Below are 27,712 nucleotides of genomic sequence, written 5' to 3' on the forward strand. Positions count from 1 at the left end.
TCAGACTTGATGGTGTATAACAGAACATCTCCCATTTTGAACTAGCTGTACTAACACTCTGTCATCTGTGATAACCCTTTACCTTTCCTAGGGTGAATCACAAATGTTTGCAGTCATGCAAAGCATAAGTATAAATGTTGACAGTGTTGTGCAACCCTGATTTCTTGTCATTCCCACCAGCTGCATGATCCTAGAATGTAAAATAGCAGCTGGAACCCATTCAGTTGGCTTTTGGGATCTCCTATGTTAGTGTTGCAAAATTCCTATGGAGTATGACATCCCTTTTTTTATTATTATTTTTTTAAGAATTCAAAACCTTCTTTCAGTGTTGCTGTTTGCCTTCCACTAGACTTGCAAAATTGTGAGTGATAATGTCTCAGTAGAGGTTTGTTTTCCTTTTCTGGTTTAACTTATTTTTTTCTGTGGCAGAAACTTGACCTGATTCTCAGGTTGAAGGTCAAATTCTTTTACAAATGAGGACAAAATTAGATTAAGTTCCCTATTTTTGGAGAACCTCAATAATGTTAACAATTATTCATTTCCTATCTTAAATTTCTGATGCCATCAGAAAAGAGTGTTAGCACCATTGTCATCAGAAAGGAGCGCAGTAGTCACACTGCACTCCCAGAAGTCACAGGGGAGACTTTTAATTCACAAGGGTATTTTTTAATCCATGACAGAATGATGAAGGTAGTAGGAGGCACAGATTTTCCCCAATGTCCTTCTTATTGTAGACCTCTGTTGCCTGATCTTATTTCAGTTTTACAGGAAAGGAGGCGTTAAATTTTGTCACTTCTGTTCTCCTATGTTTGAACATGGGTTCGTCTATGTAAAATTATTGACATCTTTAGCGTCTCATTCTTTTGCCCAAGAATGCTATTTTGCACATGATAAAAAACTGTTCCTCTTACCAGGGCTCATATGCCAGGCTTGCTTGCAGTCTCTGGAATTAGAGCATGAACATATCACCACAACCAATCAGCTGGTTGCCTTCTTAGGCATTTAGGCACATTTGCTTCTCCTTGGCCTGGTACCTGCGGTACCTGAGGTTTTAAAATTCACGGTCTTAGTGCTTGCTGGGAACTGCAGGCAGGTTGCTGAAGAGGGTGTCCCATGTATGTCCAACCCAGATTTATGAGGATTTCTTAGGAAGAATGGAATTCAGAAAGTGGTGCAACAGAAGTCCAAAGCTGGGTGCCCTGTGCTGCTTCCTGCTGTAGCCAGCATGTTGTCTCTGCAGTCAGTGGTGCTGATGCTCTCCTGCAGGGATGGATAACTGCAGCTTACTTGTTTTGGATGCTGGGTTTATCAAGCCCTGCTACTTAAAAACATTGTTTATTAAACCAACCAAACAAGGGAATTAAACAGATTATAGGCTTATCGTAGAGCAAGTAAAAGACAGAAAGCATGTAATTGGAAGGTGGAGTGTTTTGACAGCTTCTGCAGATGGCAGTAGACAGAAGGGAGGATTGCATTCCTAAAGTGTAACTTTTTATTAATAAGACTCAAATAATTGTAGCAGCTCTGTTGAGGGTATTGTATTCGTCCTGAAAAGTATGACTGGATTTCTTTCTAGGCATTGATATGAAAGTCTTAGATGAGCTTTTTTTTTTTTCTACTCTTGAAGCAGAATGTCTTCTGAGCAGTACTATTTCACAGTTTATGTGGTAATTTTTGAAGCAATGCTCTGATTTGTTTTTACAATGCAGTGTTCTCCAGAAGGATCAGGAATTCAGTATTGCCTCAGAGACTTTGCACTATTTTATCACTCAGCAGTGTTTTCATATTCAGTATCATCTCTAAAGCAAAATATTCAAATAGATTGTTTCAGAATACCTAATTTTCAGAAAGTTATATAAACATAAAAATATTACAGTGAAGAATTTATTTTTTACATGCTTTTGGCTTTTGCCTTTTAAAAACCAAAAGGATTTCCTTAGGGATATGCTTGTCTAAATCTCTTTTCTCTCCAGCATATGAAATGACAGGCTATACAAAGTGCCCAAATATTAATTTTTGTGACATGTCTGTATATTCATCTGTCAGCCTTCAGTGAATTTTCTGTTTTTCTATTAGCTTGTCCCAAACTGCTGGCAAGCTAAATTTCTCTAACAGACATCAATTCACTGCATTAAATTCCTATTCTACCCTGCAAGACGTATTGATTATTTTTTTCTTAGCAAAGTGACAAATACCATTTTCATGACAATAATAGAGATTGATTACAATTTTATGGAACAGAGAAGGAGCTGATATTGCTGAGAGAACCCTGGGGCTTATAAAAAATTGGGGAAAAAATCTTTTGAATTAATAAAGAAATTAATTATTTTATCTGTTGCTGATAAAGCTGAAGCATTTTTTATATGATGCAAACTACAGTAAATGCATGATCATTGCTGAAGTGAGGCAAATTTAAATGTATATATAACATCTGGTGCCTGAAATCACTTGCTAGTAATCCATTTTGAAGAGTCTTGACTATGAAATCTATAAGATTTCAATAACTTTTTTAATGGATTTAGGTATGCATGATCACATATGCCTGATCACACTGTGCTGTCTTGATCAGTGGAAGCTGAATCTGGAACCTGGAAGACTGAAGAAATATTGCAGGGTTTTTTGTAGTTCTTTCTTTAGGTTCTTTTTTGATTCATTTTCATCTCACATTATCTCCTTTGCTGGAGTTATAAACTGCAGGTCGAGCTCCTTTACTCTTGCCCTCACACCTTATCCACTCTTTAAATGAAGCTGGATGGAGAGACAGTGAGGTTTCAAGATAAGACTTGAATATTTAAATTTGCCACAGAGTTTGTCTATTCATGACATTGTATCAAAACAAATTATAACAATGGAATTTATGCAGGGTAAAAAAAAAATACAATTTACATTTTCTTTTATGTATTGTTTATAATTAAACAAAACAAAATCAGTTAATGGACACTTTCATATAGGCAGGGTTTTCTGTGTGTGATATGACTGTAAAACTCACCTCACATTTAACCATCTTATATCAATTTTAATACTTTTTTTTTAACTTCAGAATATGTATTTTCCTGATTGATGTATAACTGAGAAACTAAGGTTAAAGTATGATGGATGTTAGACTTTCAAACAAACTGGAAGGTAGAATAGAGGAAAAAAAAAAATCACACGGATAACTATAGTCCCTGAAATGACGCTTGATTTTGCATTCAGTTTATTTTCTGATTTTCTCATTAAGAAATATGAAGAACTACATTTTTAGTCTAAGAAGAGATATTCAGCAAAGTTAGCTTACAGAGATAAACTGGAGTAGTATGCAAAACTAATTAATTCTGTGGCTCTTGTACATGTAACATGTCAGTATGACTCAGAAAATTTTAGTCCTTCCTCCATAAAAAAAGTTGTAAATAATCACAGTTCTTATTTAGTATTGAGCTAAACATAAGCCTGGTTTAAGGCCAGACCCAAAGAAGTGTTTCGGAATCAGGTGTAGGGGCATTCTTTTTGCCTTGTTTAGCATACTTACAAAAAATTTCAGAGTTTTTTTGGTTCTTGAAATTCCAGGTTAACTATAAAGCTTAAAATGAATTTTTCTTGGGTTTTTTTGTTTGTTTTTTTTTTTTTTTTCTTGAAAGAGTGAAACAATATATTGTTTGCCTTCTGCTTGCTCTATATACACAAAAAACGCAGAGCCACAGAGCTGGGGATGTAGTATTCAAATAAAAAAGCAAAATAAATAAATGAGTACTTACATCCTGCTATGAAACTTGCATAGGAGCTTAGTGCTTAAAGTAACAGAGACAGTTTCTGCAATTAAATTATCATGAGCTTCCAAACTGTTCACATACTTATCTAAAATTTTCAGCTGTAAACTTTCAGTGCAAAACTTATTTCAAGAGTGTATGTAAAACTGTCCAGCAGGAGAAAGTAAAATGATGCCCTCATTATGAAAAAGAATGTCTATGACCTTTTAAATGACAGCTGTAGGACCAAAACAGCTGGATAAACAGGTTGAATTTTTTCGAGGTGGCAGTTGTGTCTCAGGAGACAAGTCTTTGAAATGCCTCTGTGAACATAGTTGTGATTTGATCTGAAGGTACTGTGATTTGCCACAGGCAAAATTTCAGTGATAGTATGTCCACCAGGTTACTTGAAAGAGCAGTTGGCTAGTCTCTGCTTACACATCTTAAGTAATTTTTTTCAGGATGTGCACATGAGATTTGCAGAAGTCATTCACTGTTGGCTGTAAATTGTAAAACATTGGGCTTCCTCTTGGTGTATTTGCAGTATGCTAACAAGCATATTTATGCTCCAAGAAGTCAGGTAATTGGCATTGTTAATGATTTAGGAGCAATCCCAATTTCCCCTAGGATTTCTTCTTGGAAAGAAAGCTCTGTCCAAGTGGGATTGAGGAGTTGCAGTTAGACTTATATGGAGCTGACGAGGATCTTATGATTCCTTAGAGCAGCCACAGTGCTGCACAGGTGTGGATGCTCTGTCACTAGCGTCTCCTTTGGTTCCAAACACGTGGAACTGCATTTGTGGGAAGCTGCTGCTGTTCAGCCCTTAAGCACCCTTAAGCACCCACATTACTTTTATCTGGAAGCAGTGGAGAAGTCTTGGTGCAGCAGCCCCCCAGAATAGCCTTGGGGCAGAGAATGATCAGGGATACTCCCATTTCCTGCTGCGTGGTGCTCCTTAAAGCATGGTGTGAACGAGGGCTCTGTGGTAGACATGGGCGTGGTGAGCTCACTGCGGTACTAGCTGGCTGGCCTCCTGCAGTGTGCTTTAGCATCTGATTTAGACTACATCCATGATGGTCCTGTCTGGTAATGTATAATATCTTCAATGATGTATTTCACTGCTGTTTTCTGGTGCAAAATGCTGAGTTTAGAGGAGTTCTGCCAACAAACGTTGTGCTTATAGCAGCGTTGTGCTTCCACACCATTTTGTGAAGCAGTAGAGTTCAGTGGCCGTAAAATGGCATCAGAAAATAGTTAAAATGCGCTCTGTGACTTTTTGCTGGAATGGAAAATTAGCCTGACTTGTTTATAGCAATATAATTCTATTTGACTGCGCAAGGCTAGGCAAATGCTTAGAAAAGTTGTTTTAAATATTATCCACAGCTTGAACATAAGCAATCAGAAGTAATGTATTACCAATGAAACAACATATGAAATTCCTCATAGGAATACTGGCTGAATTTTATTATAGTGTTCGCATTTTGGCTTGGTGTTCTGAAAGCAGCATTGTAAAATTTCTGCTTAAAACTCTGCTATGCAAAGTCGTATTTGTAACTACTTTTGGAAATGTAACAAGAGAATATGCTTGTTTCTTATTTTAATTTCCACTTCGAAATATAAATTGATCTGAAATAATTAAAAGTGAATATAATACTTGAATGTGATTGATGATTAAATTATCATTGCATTTGCTAATTTTTTAATATCCTGTTTTTGTAGTGAAATCTTTAAGTATTTAGCCAGATTAGGGACTGTGGGATGAATCCCTACTTTCATGCAGTCAGTGAAGGACTCTTAAATCAGTCTCTGGAGTTATTTAACGGTTACCAATTACTCCTGCATTGTAAACAATCAAAGTGCTTGTATCTGCAGGCAGTAGATAACCTGAAAATCAAATAGATCAGCTCTGCCCAGATCCTTGAGGAGATTGTCCTGTCAACTAAAGCAAGAATAAAAGATGTGACTGTAAATAACATTTGTGGGACAAGCAGGTTAGTAACATTAATTTGAAAAATAAATAAAAAACCACCTGTAGCAGGCAGTTGACATTAGGTGTACATCTAGCAGAAAGCAAAGCCTTAAGAAACTTGCAAATACGTATATGGTCAATTGGCTTTGCTTCCTGGTTGTTTTAGGTTACAGTTTTCCATCTTCCGATGTAAGGGCTTCCTCTATCTGATCCTCGCAAGGAGGTGTAGTGTATAACACTGATCCTTTCAGAGGTGTTGAAAACCTTTGCGGTTTGGCTTCTTTGAGAAATGAAGTGACTGTTAGCCCTACATTTTTTTTTCTTGTGAAAGGGTTGTGTTTATGGCTAAATGCGTGCTATAGGGATTTTTCTTTAATAGGAGAATTAGTGAATTAATTAAATATAATACTGATTCTTACCTGTTATTAACACCTTTTTTCTAGTTTTGTTTCTTGTTACAAATGATAAGAGAAAAGAAACTAATCATTACCTAGAAATTTTGATTGAAATATCTCCGTCTGTGTCTATTAAGTAAATGAGAAAAATGAAGATTTTTATATAACATTAGTTTAAATGCCGTTAGTATTAGGAATAATACAACTTTTAGTGACCATTACACTTATTCCCACAGCACTGAAGCTATTAGGGATTTGGCCATTTAATGTAAATGCTGGAATACAAAAAGAGCTTCCAAACCAGTAATATTGTGACAGATACTTTCACTGAGAATACTGGACTGGCACCACTATATATGGATGGTTGTGTTCATAGTTTAAATGCTAAGTTTTTTCTTTTATTTTAAGGAAAAGATGGTGATAACAATTTATATATAGTCATTTGTGATGGAAATATTTGGTAAATAAAAGAAATGGAGGGAAAAGAGCAGATCTGTTAGCTGCTGTTTGCTTGTATCGACTCTTTTTTTTTTTCCTCTTAAAGATAGCTATTTAGTCCATTAGTGGGTTTCTTTCCCCTTCCAGGCTGGCTTCCTGTAGGTTTCACTGTGGAGTAGCAGGTGTACAATTCCAAAGTGTCTTTACAAGTGGCTCAGCAGGGCTTCCTGTGCCATACATTCACTGGAGACAGCTCATCTGTTTAATCCTTATGTTTTAGTCAACCTTTCTTATTATGCGGACAGGGCTCCCATGCTCAGCTGGATTTTGACTCTCAGAATGAATTGATGGAGCTCTTTGATCTTTGCTGTGTATTGCATCTGTTTCATCTTTCATCTTAATGTGTGATCTTCCTAACTCCTAGCTAGCACTTTATTTTGTTTATTTTACTGTTTTCCACTGGAGTCCATCAATTTTATTTTGTTCTTCTTTGGCATGCCTTTTTATTTTCAATGAACTTGATTGCACAGCTTTAACATTACGATAATTAAGTTAATATGGGTATTTAAAACACAGGCAAAGACTCAGGGAACCATGTTGTTTTTTGGGTCGGCACTTTGCATTTTAAGGCCTTGATCAGAATCTGTAAAAGCATTTAATGTAATTTCTTGCAAACTTACGGATAACTGCACTTGGTATTTGTGATAAATAGTAGAAATGCCAAAGAATCATAGGATATGACAGTACATACGTTTGGACTAGTTTGCTACTGGGTATTGACACCTGAACTAGCGGCATTGAGCAGTAGTTTGCCAAGCTGGTAGAATGCAGAACTTTCTTGAGGTATATCACCCTGACAGCCTGACACATGAGCATATATTTTAGTTCATCCTTTCTAAATTCTCATTCAAAATTAAGCAACTCCTTAGGGACTCTTAATCAGTAATACTTTTCCTTAACTATGAGTTTATTCTGCTCTAGGCAGTTTTGATTTAAAAACATTCAAAATTCCATGTTCTAACTCAATTAAATGCTGAGTTACAGTTACATTTTGGGTTATCTTTTTTTAGTATTACCACCCCTAAGTTTTAGTGTGACAACCAGCAAGGGCTTACTCCTTTTCAAACAAAACCAGCGAATGAACAATTTAGGTTATACTTTTCAGTTGAAACTATCAAAACAGCATTTTCTGGTGGCGTGATTGATTCCTGTACTTATACAATAGAGTTTAAATTCTGTTCTCAAAAAGATTTAAATCAGTGTTCCATTTTAAGTGAGAGTAGCAATTTAATTTTTCTCAGGATCAATAATACTAGAGTGGCAAGACCATTTCTGGGTGAGCAAAGAGGTCTGCAACAGCTAAAATCTAGAGTCTTTGCTTATAAGAGATTTGATAGATTTCAGTGCAGTCGGGCACCTTACATGCATGGCATACTCAGAGCTATACACTATTTTGCTGCATATACGGGTCATATTTTTGTCTTAGAAATCCTTTGGGGGTACACAGCATCTGGACATAGAACATTTAAAAAAAAAAATTCTTTCTCTGAATAGGGCTCCTTATGCAGAACTTCCACCTCCCTGTTTGTTGTGGTAAAGCCTGGGGTAGTTGATTGTTATGTAATGGGGAAACCTTCACTTAAAAATGGAGACACATCCTCCAGTGGTGCTTCACTAGTCAGCTACATATGACCCCTTCAGTCACATTACAGGGGATTCTTTTAATAGCTTTTTGCAAATACCATCTTTATAAGTGGGGGGGAAAAAAAAAGCATAAACGACTAATTTTTGGGAAAGAGCAACATTTTTATTTTTGAACTAGTTAGACTTGATTTAAAAGGAAAACAGCACCGTTACCTCACAAAATTACTTATGTTAGGCTTGATTTCACTGTGGCATAGGTAGATAACACTGTTCCTAATGATAATTTCTGTGATGAAAAAGGAAAAGGATCTCGAACTGATAGGATGCAGTTACATCTGCTGCTGCAAAAAAAGCTAATTTGATAATTTTTGCATGGTATAATAAATATCTTCCCACAAACAAATAAACAAACAAACAAACCCCCAAACCCCAAGCTACAGTTTACTTACTGTTAGATTTCTTCTTTTAGGTAGTGCTTGATATAAGACTTTGTAAGACATCTCTGTCCTCTGATACTGAAAAAAATAGATAACAGCTGTTGATGTGGAGGCCAGTTTTAAAATATATAAGAAAGAAATTTAGAATTTGAAAAAAAATTATTTCTGACCTGGCTTCCTTGGCCTCCTTGTTATCTTTTTTTTGTTTTTTAATTTGCCTCTGGAGCTATTGCCTTTTTACTGCTCTGAAATGAATCAGGTATAAAGTATTATCTACCAGGAAATTAATTGTATTGGAAGAAGCTCATTAAGTGAATTTATAAAATTATTAAAATCTGGGATGCCTGTGTTGGGCGGTTTCACAATTTGAGACTCTGTTGTCGTAGAATGCAGACCCAAAATGTAACTACATTAACACCGTGCTTTTTTTCCTTTTTTGTTTTTAAATGAATTATAACCTGACAATTTTGGTGGTTTATGTTGATGGATTTTTTTTTTTTCCTGTAAGGTGTTTTGGCTTACATTAGATCACTGAAGTTACAACCTTTCTAACTGATCCCGTACCAAAGTTTGTTTCTGCTACATTATTGGTATTTTACATGTTTCAATTTTATTCAGACAAAATGGATAATTTTATGAGACTACTTCAGGTGTAAGTGCAATTTTTATTTGGGAGGAAAATATAAAATGACACATTAAACATAAGTACCATATAATCGAAAGAGATTGTGTTGCTGTAACATGGCTGTATGTTTTCTCCAACATATTTTGTGTTTGCTCTCTCCAGAATAAGCATTTTTTAAATTCAGTTGTTATTTGTGTTCTATGCATGTGTGTGTCTGCCATCCCACTTTCAGTTTACTGAAGGTGAGAACTTTGGCATAGGAAATGCCTTCAGGCTGTAGAAAAGGCTTTTTAACCACAAAATTGGGAAGAAGTTTCCTGTAAAATAGTGCACACCTTGCCTTTAGAGAAGAACTATTGCTAGCTTCTGGAGCCATGGTGCTCAGATGTCTCACTTGACCGAGTGCGGGGCTCTTTAGGGAGGCACTTTATATATCAAAAATATCTTTCCATTAAGACAATGCGAGTTTTTTATTGTATCATGTTTACAGAATGATACAAATCCTGTGCCCCCCCAGTCCAAAATAGTTAGTCTGAATGTTAATGAATTACTTCCCTTTTTAAAAAATAGGCAAACTAAACAAAACAAATTAAGATAGAATTTTTTTTTTTTTTTTTTAGATTTCAGTTCAGTCTTAGTTTCTTATTCACACATGCCTTCCTCTTTTACAGATATGTTATCAGTTATTTAACTGCACACCCTCGGTACTGATTTTTGTCGTTCCGTTACATAGGATAACTGTATTGAAATTTGCAGTAAGCCATCCTGACATTGTTAACTTCCGTGCCATGTCTGGGCAGAAGTTGGGATCGTACATCAGGAAAGAAATACCTCCTTGCTTGCCCTGACATTATTCCTGGACACCTGCTACTGGCCATTGTCAGAGGCAGGATGCTGGTATCTGAGCCAGTGTATATATTCTTACTGGTCAGTTTAAGAAGAGGTATGCCTGACAACTAGTGTAGGTAACAGAATAGCGGAGCTTTGGTGCAAGAAAAAGGGAGTAGCAAGGAAAAACATTTCACTGCTTTCAGGCTCATCTGCATCTGGTCATATCAGTCCTTTAGTTCGTGTCTACTGACAATATTAAGGTGGGCTAAAACCAGACCTGTTTATCATGATCCGGGTGGAGAAATGTCATGTTTCCCCTTCTTCTTTCTTTGTTGGTTCCTATAATATAGGCAAGAATTTTTTTCTTGCAAGGCATTAATATTTCACCTCTGTTCATTCTGTGCTGAGGATTGACACAACATGTGGCCTCTTCACATCTGCCTCATGGCGCTTCCCCCTCGAGAAGATATGTGTGACCTTTGCAGACATTGTTCTGCACTGTGAAATTTTATTATTTTATTCTTTTCAGTGGAATACACATGCAGATTATGGTGCAGGCTAAGTCTTTATTTGCACTGCTAAAAATAAAATAAAAAAAAAAATATCCATACTATTTTAGATGCATGCGACGTGCCAAAATGAGAAACTATACCATAAGCTCTCTGTCTGTAGTTACATATGCTCTTTCTTGGAGCGAGGGAGGAATTACTGAATGAGAGGGTCAGTGTGTCACCAAGCCTTCAAAGCTCCTGATTTCAGGTAGAGGTTCAATGCAGACAGATGTCGCTCCTTGGACCTGGGCACTGCTACCTGTTCCTGTAAACCTGAGGACTGGTATTTGTGCACCATTTAGTACCGGCTTTTTGCCCTTGTGTTGCACCTTTCCTTCTCCTAGTTTGTGTGTTGTAGTACAGTCAAACATGTAGGCTCCTTATTAATTAGCAGCTGCTGAGCATTAAAAGTTAATTTAAACCCCACTGGATTGGAATGTTAAGAGTGTTCCTTTCATTACATTGTTCACTATTTTAAATGTATAATTTACATATATTATTGTTTAATTCCACCTAATGTTTTGCAACAGGGTACTGAATGGAAGATTTACAGGATTTATGAGAGCACAAATGGAAGGTTTATTAGATAGGCATTTTTAAGGTTAAGCTTATGAATAGGTATATGTAACTGAAACTAAATGTGTTTATGTCCATCTAAGCTTGTGAAATACTATTGTACTATTGATCAAAATGTTTAAAAATATTTCTTTTTTTTTCTTTTTTTTTCCTTAGATAATGGATCCTAGTCTTTTCTATACTTGCTTTTGTGTGTATGTGTGTGTGTGTGATTTTTGTCTTTTTTTGCTTTTCTTTGCAATTTTTTGTGTTCTAGGAATGTAGCAAATAATGTGGAAATCCTGTAATAATCCTGTCTTTACCCGAATAAATGTCTACTTTAAGTCTATACCACCATTATTAGGGTCCTGGCTTGTGGTTTGTTTTTTTTAAAACTGGATATACTTTTCATTAATCAGGGACTATCCTTTGTTTCATCTCTCTCCTTTCTAAGGAAATTTTTCTTTTACCTGACCCCAAGTTTACTCTTCCTTTACCACTCACTTTCCTTTCTTCATCCTGTGTCAGATACATTGTCTGGTTGCTTCCATAGAGGTCTTTGTGCACTTTGTTTGTGTATTCCCCTTGATATGTTTCCTTGTCTCTGAACCTCTTGTCTCAATGGACAAGAGAAAAAAAACTATTGAAAAAAGCTTCTTTTTCAAAAGGTTTGAGGAAGGTTGGGGGCCAAAATACTCAGAGGAGGCACCCTGCCCTCCTCAAAAGTGACATATCTAATTCCTGTAATATGGATCATCTCATAGATGTTACTGTTTATGTTGCTTTTGTCTTAGACAGTTCATGGATGAATAGAATAATTCAGCTTGGAAGAGACCTCCAGAGGTCGACTAGTCCAGCCTCCTGCTCCAAGCAGAGTTAAAACTGAATTCAGACCAGCTAGTAGAGAGACAGCCCATCCAGTATACGAGTCGTTCCACTAGTATCCAAGTATGGAAATAGGTATAATAATTCATGCTCAGCAGATTCCTATCGTGCTCTTCTTCATCCTAGTTATGACAGAGGAGAACATAGTGATCAGCCTAGTTGCCTTGTTTATAATAGCTGAGGGTAGATGGAGTTAATTCTATATTTGTACACAGTGAAATTTGAAGTAACTGAAAAGAAAAAAAGTGTAAACAAGAGAAAAACCTGATGAAATTATTGAAAATGGACAAAAGTAAGTGCTGCTGAGGTGCCAGGTTTGATTCTCCTTTCATGCTTCTCTTCAATAATCAGTCAGGTCAGTCTGTGTCTGTCAGAGACCATTATTCTTGTTTTCCAGTTTTGCCAGCTCAGATCTCTTCTGACAGCTTAGAAACCTTGTCAGGTCTATGCTGGTGGCTGACTGGAGATACTGCTGTGGATAGCCTTATGTATCTGATGATTTTGGTTCACCTTCCACAAAAATGAATCAGTAGCTATGGCAGCCTCCTGGTTTTGTGTCCTTCCCAAGTCCCTCATTTATCTGCTGGGTTCAGTTATTTCCTCTTGCCTTAAAGCTCTGTGCTAGGATCAAGACTGCTTCTTCATATTTAACAGCTGTCTAACGAAAGCAAGGTCTGATTTGAGTACAGCAATAGAATTGAGATTGAATAGTTCACAAAGGGCTTCCTTAATTTCTGAGTAAAATTCTCTTGGTGGTAGATATTTTAACAAAGTAAATTGATCGTTTTAGTTGGGCTAGGACTGAGGTTTTTAACAGCGCATCTGACATTGCATTGGTGACAATGTGTTGTGGAGGTACTTAAGCTAGATCTCAATTTGTTAATGATTTGGATATAGGTTGCAGAGTGGAACTGTGTAGTCTTGAATATCTGCCTGAGAAGCTGGATGAATATTTCGTCAGTCATCCAGAATGAATGAAATTATGACATTACATTTCAGGATGTGATTTATTTTCTTGTCCTCATCCTTTCCAATAAATATCAGAAAGCAATAAGTTGTGTTTAATAATGAATTATGAGCACCATAACCATTCCTGTATAAAATCATAAACTTTCCAAATAAGAGAGATACATAAAAGAGAATTTGACTTCTGAAAGGCAAAGCAGGCAAAGGTCACACTGTAATTTCAAGGGAGTGAGGTCAGGGTGTAATTGTTACTCCCACAAGCTGCTGTTTTCTAACTGTCAGTATTTTCTGTTTGGATTTCAAGAAAATGTGCAAATTTTAGCTGAATTGCATGTGAAAACTTTCAAGAAAAAAAGTATGTTGTTTTCAATGGATTTACTAAAAACAGATAATTTTATGCTGTGAAGTCCAGAGCATCTTCTTCACAATTGAGACAGTACTGCTGGATACCACCTTAAATATTAAACTAGCTTTCAGTTAAGGTGAAATAAACATAAGATCATATTTTCTGAAAACATATGGTTTTGGAAAAGCAGTCTTTGGTTCAAGGGCCATGGCAGCCAATATACCATGAATCCCAGACTGGTCATAAAAATTTTTGCATGCCCTTATAAATTTGTATTAATTGATTAATATATTCTGTTCTATTTAGTTAAATGGAATGGTCAGAAGGCATTTTGAGATGTATCAAGTTAGTTGATGGATTTTTGTTTTTACCAGAATGCATTACTGTGATAGCTTTTATTCTATTGTAAACGTTGTTTCTACTATGCATGAACTACCTTTCAGTACTTTGCAACATATTTGAGTTGTAAAAAAAGGTCAAGAGCATGTGATTGGCCAATACTGTAAATGAAAAAGCCCAAATATATTCTTCTTTCCTAGAGCAATGCTGAAATTCACTATCAACTCAAATTCTGTTAGGATTCTTTTATATTTTGAGCTTATAATATATTTGAGTGTTTAACCTTCTAGAATGTAGTCTTCACTAGTGGGGTTTTAAGTATGATCAGACTAGTTGAGAGGAAGATGTATACAGAGAAGGCCTTTAATGGGAGCTAACTGCTTCTGTGGGCCCAATTAAGACTATCCAACTGTGAAACAGAGTCCCCTGAGAAACAGTGAGGTCTGCTTGCCTGGGTTTTCTGAGGTGGGGGGAAGGAGGCCTGGAATAAGAGAATATCCAGTGCAGCTGTGAAGAAAAAAATTACTTTAATAGTTTTCTTAGAGAAACAAACCAAAACAAAACAAAAAACCAAAACAAAACCCACAAAATACATCCAAAACAAAAGTAAAAAACCCAACAAACCCAACCCAAAACAAAGCAAAAAGATCAGCCCTTAAACTTTTGGTATGCAGTATTAACAAAGGCTGAGGTCAGCTTTACGTATGCACTGCATTGTAGACTTGATACTGTAGTAGCTGTGCCTGAGATCTGGATGCGTTGTTGGTCCAAAATCAATCTTGTTGCTCCTCAGAAGGCAATGAGAGATAATAAGTACTATTCACCTGATTGCCTTCCTGTTCTGAGACAGCTGGTGACGCTTGTCTTCCTGATAACCAGGAGTTTCAGATCTAAGGCAGGGATAAAGAAAAGCTGGGAGCTTGCTGAATCTAAATTTGACAGTCGATGGCTGTGTAGAGGGTCAGGAGGGATAGAATCTGTGACACGTATAAGAAAGGAACAAAATTTATCTCCTCTGGTTGCAATGATTAGATGTCTCTTTGTCTGGCTTTCTTACAGTGGATGATTGATTGTACCCGCCAGCTGGCTAATATCATAATTAACAAAGTTGCTACCATGTCTGAGAAGTTTAATCGAAAAAATTGCCGGCAGTATGATGCCATTGTCACAGAGATCAGAAGCGCTGCAGTGTTGACTTTTGTACTGGTGGAGCCGCAGGACTATGTAGATGTGCTGAGAAGTCTTTCGCTAGGATAACTAAAGGTATGTTTCTTTCCCTATACATTTCTTCACTGTTAGTTCTCTTGAAAAATCAAATACATGGTCCTTTGATGATACCTTTCATTTCAGAGTGCCACGTGAAGCTATTCTGTCGTATTTTAAAGCAGTTGCAATGGCAATCTAGAATATGCTTTATCAATGCGTGAAAAGGTGAATAATCAAAACTGTAGTTCAGTGCTACTCACCCTTTCTAAGTGGTCTTCAGTGTCTTGCCAGATGCTTTTTGCCAAAAATATGGATGTGGTTGTTTTCAGAGCTAATTTTCTCAGTTGGAAGGACTACAAATGCTGTTGACAGTCTGTGTTCTAGGAACTTGTAGTTGTTTGGGTTTGTTTTGCAATATTTATTTTCATTCATTACTTCAAGTTAGAATGTAATTTAAAAGGTGTAAAAAACCCCCAACAACAGGGAAAACCCCGTATTCTTGTGTTCATAATTCAGTGTTAGAATGTCTTAGTAAAATGCTCTCTTTTGTGTATGTGTATTTGTCCGTGTATTTGTGTGTGTAAAAGGAGAGCAGCATCGGTGCTTATAGCTCAAGATTCACTTCTCAGCACCTTTGTAAAATATTGGCTTAGAATCTCATTCCTTTTTTATGTTTACTTAGTTTCCCAAGTTAAAAATTATTCCACTGAGCTCTTTTTCTGTGCTATTGTGTTTTTACATGTGTGTGTGCGCTCTGTGTGGTAGCTCAGTTATGCTCTGGAGTGTGTTGAAAATGCCAGTCTGACATATTGCTAATGAGTGTGCATATTGACAGTGACGGGGGCGTGTGTCTGTCTGTGTGCCATATATTAAAACAAAAAGAGGAGAGAGAGACGGAGACAGAGAGACACAGAAGGAAATATTGGGATGGGAAAGAACAGTTTATTTACATTACGGTATGTCAAAATATTATTATGGCTAAAAAATCCATTTTAAATAGATGTGAGATTTCTTCCTCACAGGAGCTGATATGGCCATGGTAGGAGGGTAAGGGAGACCCGTTTATTTTGATGGTATTAGTATTTTTCAGCCCAAGTAATTTTGACTTTTTGGTACCAGTTTCTAAAATTTGGGAAATGAATTGTTTGCATTGTATTTCAGTACCGTAATGAGCTCTTCCTGAGTTTTCTTGTGCTTTTCTCTGTATCTTTACAGGTAAACTAGTTCTGAGCATTCAGGTAGAATTGTTGCAGTAGAATTTTGAAGGAATGTATTGTTATATAGCTGAAATAGCTGATGTATTCCTAAACCCAACTTCTTGCTGAGATGTGCTCATTTCTATTTGATAATTTTCTGTTTCAAGTGAAATAATTTTCAGGTTTTGAGATGATATTATTGCAATGGTAGTTTAAAACTAATCCTGACTTGAATTTTTCAGTTCTCAGTCAATTTAATAGCAGAAAAATTGTTCTTAATTATTAGACCAAACTAAAAAGGCCAACTATATATAATTTTTTTAAAATTTCTTTATTTGTTAATGGGCTATTCCCCGAAAGAGTCTCCTGTTTTGTGAGGAAATACTTCTTTGCAGGCCAGAAATAAATTCCTATCATCATTATTATCCCTACTCTTGGTAATGGATTCTAGGTTTTAACTTATTCTTGTAAATTACTGCTTTTCAAAGATTTGCTAAGCAAAATTAAAAATCTATATTTCGTTTTGAATAGAAAATGCTGTGAGCAGTGGTAAAATAGATTAGCATTAAGATTGCAGACAATAGGGAAGATTAAGTTACTAAAACAGTATATTGTTGTTCTAAACTAAACCCTGTAATATTTTGTGTAATTGAGACTTCGTGCATTGTTAGAACTCGGCTGGAGTATCAAACGGTTGTGAGGATTAGAGCAGACAACTAAAGCAATGTCACAGTAGATGTGGCTGGTTTTTAACAGGATTATCTTCTGAGATGTGTAGAAATGAGCTCTTGTAATAGTTTCATAGGAATTAATAATTTTAGTAAAATGTTAATGGCAAATGTGCTAATGTAAAGAATTAGAGGATTAGTGATGCATTCTTTTGCATGGAAATAAGAATATAATAAATGTCCTGCAGGTGACTGAAGCTACTGCAATTTTATTGGAGATTAAAGTTTGATTGACCTTTGCTGAGGTGATTAACCCTTCTGAAATTAAAAGCCAGCAGTAAATTATTCTGTCCAATTTAAATGCAAACACGAATGACACAGCATACTGTTCTAAGTGTAAGAGAAAAAAATGTTTTAATTTTCCTTTTGCACTCAGTGAGATGTGATTGCAGACAGCGCACTGGGCTGTGGTAGAACTGACCAGTGGCACCTTGCCTTTGCTCTGCTCATTCCCGCCGGAGCAGCTGTGTCACGGGGACGCTGAACTTGGGAGCAGCTGCCTGCAATGGACCTTCACATGCAGGAATGTCGGCAGGAGTGCGTGGAAGCACATCATCCAGGTAAGCAGTACAAATCACGGTGGATATGCTTTACCTGTAGACCTTGAGCCAGCCGATGCATGCACAGACAGGCAGCGTAACACAGGTGAGGGTCCCTGCCCGGCCTCACAAGGCAGCTTGTCGAAGCTGGGCTGCTTGGATGCGAGCCATCGCAGAATTAGAAATAAAGCTACATGTATGTTTTTTGAGGTTTGTTTTCTTTTCCTTTTCCCTAATCCTTAAAAATCAGATGAATGAGCTTGCAAAACTGCACTTTTTGACTGACAGAGCACTTCTACAAGTGCAGGCTGAGCGCGTGTGGATTGCTGTGCTGCTTCAGGGTTGTGATTCCCATCCTTCCAACAAACATGAACAAGTGGGTTTTTTTAGATTGGAGCTAGTACATCGTGCTGCATGTGTAGGATCAGGGCACTATCTTAGCAGCTGTCTAAAGCCTATGGGATTACTTGCATCTGTAAAGTCACGCAGATGATCATCGGAGTCACAGTGGCTGCGCTACTGACCAGCATTTGAACACCTAGAAACCAAATTTCCAACTGATTTTATAATTCTGATACACATTACAGTTGGTATGTTTGTGTGTGAACTTTATTACTTAATATTAAATTGGAAAGACCCCAGCGATATGCTTGTTGCATTTTTTATAAATCTTTCATTAAAGATTCACTTTCATTTAAAATTTCTCCCAGAGTATCTGCCTTGCTCTTTTTTTTCTTTTTTTTTTTTTTTTTTTTTTTTTTTTTTTTTTTTTTTTTTTTTTTTTTTTTTTTTTTTTTTTTTTTTTTTTTTTTTTTTTTTTTTTTTTTTTTTTTTTTTTTTTTTTTTTTTTTTTTTTTTTTTTTTACCCAGACAAATTAATGTTGGGGCAGTGATTTGTTTTATAATGAATTACTCTTAATTCTCCCAGTGTAAGAGATCAGTGTGTTGCTACAAAACAGCGTACTGTCTAAAAGTAGTTCTGGAGGACTATAACGACTCGGAGCATTTAAATTTACACTGACTAGAACCATTATAAATGGGCCCAGTTCACATATTTTTGATGCTTTTTTAAAGAAATTATGTATTTGCTAAAAGCACCGAAATAGTGGTAAATTAGAAGCAGTTTAGTTACCTGAGGTTGGTTTAGTTTGCATAAACAAGCCCTTGAAACATTGCTGTCTCCTTCCTCCACCTGCTGGTCCAGGGGAGGGACACAAGTGGGTCAGGTCTGCACCCAGGACTCTTCATGGTCCTTGGCACTTTACTGGATCTACCATGGATTTTTTTCTTTTTACTTTTTTCTTCTTTCTTTTTCCTTCCTCTCCCTGAGTCTACCTCTTCCTGCCCACCTGAGAAGAGAGAAAATGGCTCTTTGAAGGTTTTTCCTTGCATGCAAGCAGCAATAGTACTGGGAATTGGGCTGAAGGGCAGCAGGGCTACTGCAACTGTTTGGTCTTGAGTGAACTTTCTGCCCAGGAAAATCTCCTATTCTTTCATGTAACTGCAAGGCATTAAAATGATAATGAATGTGCTGTCTGCATTCTATATTCAGTTCTTCTCCTCACTTTTCATCATGGAAGATTTCGTATTGCATCTGTCAAGGTAGGGAAGTCCAAGGAATTGCAGTTCAGAAATTAAGGACCCTGAGGTACCAGCTCACTTCTGTCTCGTCTTTTCATTTACACTTTAAACAGCCTTCAGAGAGATGGGTTGCTGCTTCTGGGACCCAGTGAAGAAAGTGAGGAATAGATAAAAGCTAAACTTGTGGTGGAGTGACCTAAATGGAACAGCTGGCAAAAGTATAGAGGGGATACTCCAGGGTACTGAATTATACCTTAAGGCTTGGATTAGTGGGATGTTTAACAAAGAGATCCATTTGCCAAAAGGATCTCTGCCTGATTTTTAATTATGGAACTAGCACTTCCTTCAACATTTGTAAATTATTGAGCTTTTTTTTCCTCATGTAAGGTGTAGAGTACTAATTGTTGGCTTTTGGCTCTTGCTTTTTCTTTTCTCAAACTAAACATTTTTGCATGTCCTTGAATTAACCCTATGAATACCAGGGACATGAAACATTTCAACAGTTTTTATGTTATGAATAATGAGTTGCATGGTCTATGGAGAAAATAAATATGAACTTTAAATATTTATTTATTTAAATATTTATTGTTCCTATAATTCTGGAATGCTTTTGAGTGCTTGGAGTAGGATGAAACTTTTCTTTAAATTGAGGAAAACAATATTTATAGGTTCTTTGTAGTCATACATATTCATGTTACTTTAGTTAGCAATAGTAGGTATATAGCATCCAATATTTTTCTTTTTTTTATTAGCAAGGTGCCTCCATCCTTTTACATATTTTACCAGCCAACTCTTGTTTATAGCATTTTCTTTTTTTATATAGCCATTATACCCTAGTCTGTTATCAACTAATACTACCATACATTTATTAAACCTCAACATCAAAAATCCCTTTCAAATTGTGTGAAATAATGATCCTCTAGCATGACATAAAATTTTCAAATGGATGATGCATCAGGAGAATTCACGATGAAGTATGATGTCTGCTATATACATATATGGGTTCAGTGAAGAGATGCTCCTAACTCTTTCTGCTTATATTTACCAATGTGGTCAGGCAGAACAAACAGGGCAGCATAATAAAATATTTCTGGAAAGTCTGTTGGAATACTTACTATATCTGAGTACTTCAGGCTAAAAAAGTACTAGCAATGTGGGAGGTGGAGGAGGGGGGAGGCTAGGATGTTGTCACTATACTCCCTTCCTACGGACTAAAACATTTAAAATAAACACTGTTAGTCATTACACCTTCTGTTTTGCTCTTTTGAAAAAGCATTTATCAAGCAGGGCAAGTTCTTTCAGAGACAGGTCACATAAGACTGTTTTGATGATCTTCCCTGTATGTCAATGTTAATAAGTCACATGAGAGATTGGACAGCTGCTTAGCGTGTGATATACATGTAAGTGAGTCTTTCTCTTGCAAGGGAAGAATGGAAAAAAGGTGAAGTTATAATGTTGTTTCCCTTCACCAGTGCCCCTAGTGACAATGGCATAGGGAACTGCATATATTTTTAAGTTGGTCTGATAATTGTTTAGAAATTATCTTGTTCAACATTCTAGCATTAGCGGTAGTCATTGAGAGTATTTGAATAGGAAATACTTTAAAATTTTACTCCTTCAACAGCTTTATTTTCCTTTTGAACTCTTTTGTCAATATTCTTTCAATATGCTACTCTACCAATAACTAAATGAAAATTGGAGGTTTAAGACCATTTTAACTGCAGCGCATGTTAAGCATTTTTATAGTGGAACAAAACAGTTTTCTATATAGAGAAAACTTTCTGAACAGTGATACATGCACTGTATTCTGTATGATAGCAAAACGCACTGCAATTTCAATAGCCATATAGGGTTAGACCTTAAAGTTGTAATGGTATTTTTCCTTTACAATGATGTTTTTAGCAAAGCTATGTATTCCATATTGCAAATCTGCACATAATGAAAATTTATTATATATCCCTCAGACAAAGTTAGTCTCAAATCAGGGAGAAGATACAAAAATAGTAGATTGATTTTAGACATCTGTTAAAGATCAATAATTTCCTAGGTATTTCTTTTTATCATGGAAAATTAGCTGCAAATTGATAATTGCATTTTTTTGTCCCATCAGACTTGTAGAGTTTTCTGAAAGTGTGCGTAACAGAGAATTGACTTTGAATAACTTGAATAGCTGCATGTGAAAACTGTTGGAGCATAATGTTACAATGAACATTCCTTATTTCCGTTTCAATAGAAATGAAAATTCTCTTATGAATATACAGTTTCTTACACTGCTTAAATGTTGGGGTTTGGGGGGTTTTTAGCAGTGTTTGGAGGGTTTCAAATTTTGATTTGGGTGAGGGAAAGAGAAAGAAAGGGTGTGAAACTTTGTAGGTCAATGCAGAATATTTTTGAAGTATTTCCTATTTTAAATTCTTGAAATGCATGGTTGTAGAAATGTCTAGAAGAGTTTCTTTAAAGTAAATGAAAGTATGTCTTCTTTGAAGAAATTAAATTGTAAATTAAGTGAGGGCATTTTCATTAAAATTTGTCTGACTGAAAATAAGAACAAGTTGGACCATCATGTTCAACAGTTCAAAAACTGCTTGAGGGAACATTAACTTTTAAATGCACTAAAACTTTTGTCAGAAATTATTCCATTCTCCCATGCAGAAACACTAAGGAAAACATTTATATGAAAAAGTTATTGTCCAATTGCTGAAAATACAGACCAATTAGTGAGATTTAATTTAGATATTTGTCACTGAGTATGCATCATGTACATGTTAGAGCTGATTTACCATTATTTCCTTGCCTTATTTGCAAAAAGAGACTCCTTCTTATTGAAATATTACTGAAGAATCCAGCTTTCCCCACAAATTACACATTTTTTGCATAAATGTGCCTAATTACCTGAATTCAGTTTTGATTAGCAGTGTTAATTGATGCAGCTGTGGATGGGCTCTGTTTACCTAAATTACCATGTGCAAACAGCAATACGTCTGAAAGTGAATATGCTAAACTGAAAATACTAATTAGCTAAGACAGATTGTTATTCAAGTCACATCTCAGAGCTTTTTAATGAAAGCCTGAATGTGTCAGGGCTTTATGATATTCAGACAGAAATGTCTATATTACATATGAATTCTAAATTTAATTCAAGCGAACAGATGGGATGTCGACCGTGGTTCTTCTCCATCGCTTCCAGTATTAATGTGAATATTTTACTCTACTGGATACATTTCTGAGTGTGTGTATGTGAGAGAGAAAGAAGTGTGTGTGTGCATGTATGTGTGTGAGAGAGAGAGAGGAGGGAGGAATTCATTGTGTGCCTTGACAGTATGTCAACCAAGAACAGCTAGCTGGTCTATTTTTGACCGACATATTTACAAATTGTAGGCACCTATTTTCCCAGAATGAAGATAAACAAACTATTTGGCAAATTTAATAAAGGTAAACTGTAAATGCAATAAAGCCAAGTAACAGAAAGGTTAAGTAGGTCTCAGTAACAGATCTATTGCCACAACAGAGATTTCTCCTTTTGCAACAATAACAAAAATATATCAGTTTTTTATATAAAAGGACAATTGGGCTAAGTGTTTCAAATTGTCATTGAAAGGATTTTAATTACATTAATCTGTGGAGTGAAATACAATGTATTTTCTTAATTTTATTTAGAACGGCACAGATTTAGGTATTCTATTAATGCACTTAATCCCTCTTAATAGTTCAGTTGGGTGCAAAACTGTAAATAAGTTTTAAAGTAGTAGGAAATAGTATCTATAGCATAAGTGTTCTTAATATAGATCAGCAGCCATACAGCATATGCCCAGTCTCCAATCCATTTATTCTTTTTCTTCAGAGGTCAACTCCCATGTGAAACTCAGTAATTCCATCAGAAGCTTTTCCCACAATGTCTTGTCAAAGTGAAAAGCAAGGGTTGTAAGTACTGTGCCTAACTATTTGTACCAAAATAATAATTAGATTTGTGATGCTCTCATTTTCTTGTTTGGACAGTTTTTGCATAAATATTCTCAAGATATCCGTAATGGACCTGGTTCAATGTAGGTAGCTATGGTTATAGTTATAAAGTGTCAGATCTTTTGATCTAAATTGGTAAGAATCTATTTTCTTCTATGGTTTGCAATGGGAGAGGGAACTCTTTTGACTCTGTTATTCCACAGTTATGCTGAATAGAATTTGGCCTGGTTACTCTAGTTTTGTGAACACAATACTCCTTTTTCAAAAGGTTCAATAGTTCTGTTTTTTGTGTAAGTTGTTGTGTATTGAGCTGATAATATTTTCTGCAAGTAATTATCTGAGCTCCTAAACTTTATACCTGAATCCTTTAGTCATGCTCTCTTATACTCCATTAGTGTAGGCTTTACAGATGGAACGTATTCCTAAATAAATTAGTCCCAGGTACCTTCATTGTTCAGCTGACAATTAGCTCAGGCTGAAGAGGAGGACAGCAGTGGTGCAAGTCAGATTTGGACCACTATGATAAAAGAATCGCTTCATTCCTATTACAATTGCTAAATATGAGTGATCCTCTGTAATGAAATGTCTCTTCAGTCCAGACATCTGACCTAGTAAAGAGCTTTTATCCCTAATAAATCACATTTATCAGATGCTCTGAGTCATAAAATGTTATACTAGACCATTTAATGTCAAGTACTTCACCACCCTCAATAGAGCTTGACTTCCTTATGCAAGGTGTAGCTGAAAGAGAGAGAAGCATCGCCTTCCAGATGGAGTACAGAAAGGGCAAGAGGCAGACAAATCCAAACTAGTTTTAAGATGGAGTTTGAAAAAATAATGAAAAATTGCATCCAATGATTGTTCTCACTAGCAAATTTCTGAAATAAATGTTTCAGAGACAAGCTCTTCTAGGCAGGTGATGATCTTCAAGTAGACTGGAAGATGAAAGCCTTTTTTTCAAAGAAAATGAGGTTTTAAGAAAGGTTTTAAGAAAGCCAGCACCTGATGCAGAAAATCTCTCCAAACTTTGACCTTTACTCAATCATCATTTGAGAGCAAAATCAGTGAGAAAAGAGTCTGCAGTATTTGCTTTTGGCCTTCAGAATAGCTCAGGCCAGAATCTGTGGCAGCAATAGCAGGCGAATTATTTGTGAGAAAATACAGAACCTAAACGATATTTCTACCTCTCTGTAACCTTTAATTCAGTTGGTTGATCAACTGCTACTCAGGGCGTCTACAAGATACAGCTGCAAAAAGTGACTTAGCATTGCATCAGGTTTTTGTTTCCATCCAACAAACTAAACATGTGTTTGGTGTCTTCTGACATGGAAAAGCTGTCACCTGCTGTGTCCAAACTATGCATTCTATAATGTATGTACAAAATTGCTTCCTAAAGAGATACAATAACATTAATAAGATTATATCTTTCTTTAGGCTTTGCCTCTGATTCCAAAATTAATCAGTTTAACCATAAATTAACCAATTAACCAGTTAACCATAAATTAATACTTATGAGGTGTGCAGTCAACCCTCAGATAAGGACACAAAAAATCATGCAGGAAAAAGTAAAGTAGTGTCATGACTAATTGCCTATTTTGTTATTATACCTAAAAAAGAATTTACGTCAATAAAATCGAGTGACCATTGAATTCCCGTGGAAAATAGATCGCTCTTGGTCTATTGGAACTGAAACACTTTAAAGCAGGAGATGTGAAAGCTATGGATGTGAGCACCATCATAAAAAGATCTGAAGTATCCAGGAGATTTGGTTCTGATGAAATGTACCTAACATGAACTGCAGATGTGAACCGAGGAGGAAGAAGAGGAAAGAAAAAGAATCTTTCTCCTCACTCAGCACCACCTTTGCAGGTTTTACATCCATGCATAATTTAGTGACATAACATCCCTGGATAGGGGGAAGCCCATCTAAGAATAGAAATTGTTTCTAGCACTGATTATTTGTATCTTTGATTTGAATTCCCCTGTCTTGCTCTTTACTTGACTATTCATGCTGTATTTCCCTTCATTTTCCTGCAACAGAAAGACCAACCTGTTGTAATGCAGAAAGTCTCTCTTCATCCATTTCTTAAATACTTATGGGCTTTTATTTTGCTGTGTGCAGTCTGCATTATTGTAATTCTTGTCATACAGGGTTGACTTGGGAGGAAAGATGAGACACTGTGTTGTCTTGGTTTCTTCTCTGTGAATGAGTTGAGTGACTATATATAGTCATCCCCTCTGTTCTGATATTTCCGCTTGATTCCAGCTCTTTTCTCTTGCAAAACCAGTGGAATGTTTCTGGTCTTCCAAGCAATTAATGTGTCAGTGTTGGCTCTGTGGGCTACCTCTTTGACTTGTCAGTGTACTTTTCAAAACAAGAAGAATGCTATTGCTATATTGGAAAATCTTTTATAAAGTACAAGTGAAAAAGCATCTTCTGCCTTTATAGATAATTTTTTACTTTTTCCATATCTATTCCAACTTGCAACGTTAAATTTTCAAGATCTAATGTGTTCTGAGCTAGTCTTCTTTTTATAAATTTTCAGGAACACCTTACAGTTCACTTACAGAGAAGAACTTACAGCTCAGTTACTCATCTGAACTTTTTTTAAAAATCAGTTTTAGTTTAAATCTATTGCAAAATTGAATGTTTTCTATTTTTGAAGTTAATTGTATAACTGTATGCAATTAACATTCCACCCAAGAATTGGAAGCATATGTAACATGTTCATTCTCTTTCATGTTCCAGCTCAAAGTATCCATTGGTGTGAAGGGTTCTTCAGGACCCTTCAGGACACTGCCAGAAATGAAATCCTCTATCTCTTCCAGGCTCTGTGTGTCCCCCTGCTCCAGGCTCTTTTTCTCTTATAGTCCAGTTGCTATTTTTACTTTCACTCTGACTTCTGTTTCTGTACTCTGACTGTATCTTACATCATCATTTACCCATCTCTGTCCCTTTCTCCTTATGCTTGGTACATAATTTGGGTAATTTTGATTTTTCTTATTGATTGTATTTCCCTTCTATTTAAAGATTTTTAATCTGGCCATTAGTTTTTCTCCCGTCTTTATTATATTACAATTGCTGTTTCTTTCTAATAGAGTATGAGAAAGGCTATGCACCTAAAAAGAAAGTTATTTTTCCATTTAAAGGCAAAACTAAAGTGTTTTAATCTAGTAGGCTACTCTAGACATCTGGAAGTGCTATCACCAATGGTGAATATTTTTTCTGTCTTGTGTCAGCCTGGATTTCAAAAAGTCTTGCAAACTCCTACTGGATCAACTATTTCTGTGCTGTCACAGAATCACACTCACTTTGTATGTGAAGTTTTCCATATGCTTTTCTCTGCTAGATGCTGTCATCCCTCTTCTGCTCAGATGCAGCTTCAACCTACAGTTTTTCATTCATTAATTTACCTCATGTCTGTATTACAAGCCACTGGTAGGCATGTCAAAAAGGCAAGAGCAATAACTGTGTGTTATCTGCAAACTTTCATCAAATCAAGACTGATAACTAAAAATTTCTTCTTTTTCTCATCACTGGTCTTCGTTAATTCTACTTTTAAAATAAATTTCTTAAATTTTTCCCTGTTCTTCAAGACAGACTAAATTGTTCTTATTGTATTTCCCTACACAAATTACAAACAATCTGCTTTTAGTCTAAAATTATTTTCAACTACATAAAACTACATAAGGTAGTAAGAGAAGGAAAAATAGAGGAAGCCAGTACCATCTTCTCTGTCACATCAGAGATAACTCTGCTTTTTGTGTAGTTGTCCATATCCATGGAGAAAAATACCCAGAAAGGAAGACTCAAGCTAGATAAATTCTTTTCTTAGATTACTGTATTAGCTTCTCTGTCAGTCACATTATATAGAGAGTTCTTGTCTTCTTTTAGTCCTTGCATAACTTCATTCTTATTTCATCTCCTCTGATAGTCCCTGATTTATTTCTTCCATCTACACTGGCCACTGATAGTAGTGATGCTGCAACCCTCTCTTCTAGTAGATATTGTGTATGTGTGTTTGTGTGAGTGTAGCTGTGTGTGAACCTATGATATACACATTTTGTGCCTTTGTGGTAGCTATGAACCAATCTGTATGTTGGCACTTTTATGTTGCCATAAACACAGAACATTTCATTTGGGTGAATATCTACTATAAGAGACACAATTTTTGAATAATAGCTTTTCCAAACCTATAGATTCTGATGAGGAAAATTGTATGACCACATAAAAATATGCCTAAGTGCATTTAAACTCATGAAAAGACCTCTCTGAATGTTGTGGTTTGCATAGTATAGCAAGTGTGTTTCTATCTATATTTGGCATAATCATGTCTATGCATGTATGAAAACATAGCCCATCAGAATGGCTACAAATATCACGCAGGAAATTTATCAAAACTCTCACCATCTCTCTCTTCTTGACAATTCCACTTTGGTTGAGCATTGTTGGGGCATTTGGAGCATTTTCCAACAATTACCAATGTCCCTTTTGCAAATACCCTGAAAAAAAATTTTCTTCCTCTTAGATGCAAATTATCTGTATGCTTATTAGTCTCCAGAGTAGTATCAGACAGTTTAAATCAGAGACTATTTTTATGATAATTTTCTCTCTGGGTATGAGAATAGAAATTGTACTTCTGGAAAGAAGGAAGAAGACTCAGCCAAATTCTCAGTGGAGCCAAATATTTCCTTCCAAGCACATGAGTTCTCAGATGTGTAAAATCAAATCTTGGTATTATCATTACCTGGCCTTTTTATCTTCCCCCCCCCCCCCCCCCCATTTAGATCACATA

The 27,712-nt window shown here is 36.0% G+C and overlaps 2 long non-coding RNA genes across 2 annotated transcripts in view; both read left to right on the forward strand.

The window, feature by feature from the left end:
* Positions 1–14,976, forward strand: part of LOC114059244 — a 52,614-nt gene extending 37,638 nt beyond the window's left edge. Inside the window, exon 4 of the long non-coding RNA XR_003571621.1 lies at positions 14,766–14,976. This is a non-coding gene — a long non-coding RNA (uncharacterized LOC114059244). The remainder of the gene's footprint in view (positions 1–14,765) is intronic.
* An 835-nt stretch (positions 14,977–15,811) lies between these two features.
* The window catches only part of LOC114059243, a 22,544-nt gene continuing 10,643 nt past the window's right edge, over positions 15,812–27,712 (forward strand). The window contains exons 1-2 of the long non-coding RNA XR_003571620.1: positions 15,812–15,868; positions 17,213–17,396. This is a non-coding gene — a long non-coding RNA (uncharacterized LOC114059243). The remainder of the gene's footprint in view (positions 15,869–17,212; positions 17,397–27,712) is intronic.

This window comes from Empidonax traillii, unplaced genomic scaffold, assembly GCF_003031625.1.
Source record: "Empidonax traillii isolate 1590-97213 ecotype Southwest subspecies unplaced genomic scaffold, ASM303162v1 scaffold210:size766637, whole genome shotgun sequence".
In the NCBI taxonomy this organism is placed as follows: domain Eukaryota; kingdom Metazoa; phylum Chordata; class Aves; order Passeriformes; family Tyrannidae; genus Empidonax; species Empidonax traillii.